Here is a 671-nt window from a genome sequence, read left to right as displayed (position 1 = left end):
TATATATATAAATGTATATATGTATGTATGTCCATATACACATTTGCACGCACGTGCCGCATACACGCACAGTCTTATACATAACGCATAAAATCGTTTGTACCAGTAATATGTGACGATCGATCGATCTAGTGATCTAGAGACCCATAGTAAATGAACACTTCCCAGTCCACTTTAATGTATTCACTTGGTACCATATCTGTGTGTAAGTATGTGTGCATAGCTATGAGTGATTACGTGTCTTCTTTTATGGTTGATACGTGAACATATAAGTGTTACTTACACACGAAAATTTGTGTTTATAAGAGTTGTATGTGCATGTGTGTGTGTGTGTAAAGGACGAGTGTGAAATAGGATTAAGTGCACTGGAGAAGTTCATTTGTGCGTATACTTGTAGGTATGAATATTGTGTAGTGCGTAGTAATGATACTTTTGTCTGTCTGTTTACACTGACACACACATATACACACATACACAGATGCACACAAGCACACACACGCACTCATACATGCACACACATGTATATACATAGATATGTCGATAGACAATCAAGAGGATATATAGATATATAAATAGATAGAATGACAAACAAACAGAATAATTAGATAGACAGATAAGCAAACAGGATATATAAATATATATATATATATATATATATATATATATATATA

This window comes from Octopus bimaculoides, chromosome 20 (genome assembly GCF_001194135.2).
Source record: "Octopus bimaculoides isolate UCB-OBI-ISO-001 chromosome 20, ASM119413v2, whole genome shotgun sequence".
Lineage (NCBI taxonomy): Eukaryota > Metazoa > Mollusca > Cephalopoda > Octopoda > Octopodidae > Octopus > Octopus bimaculoides.
The sequence above is the reverse complement of the archived record's forward strand: the minus strand, read 5'-3'. Positions refer to the sequence as shown.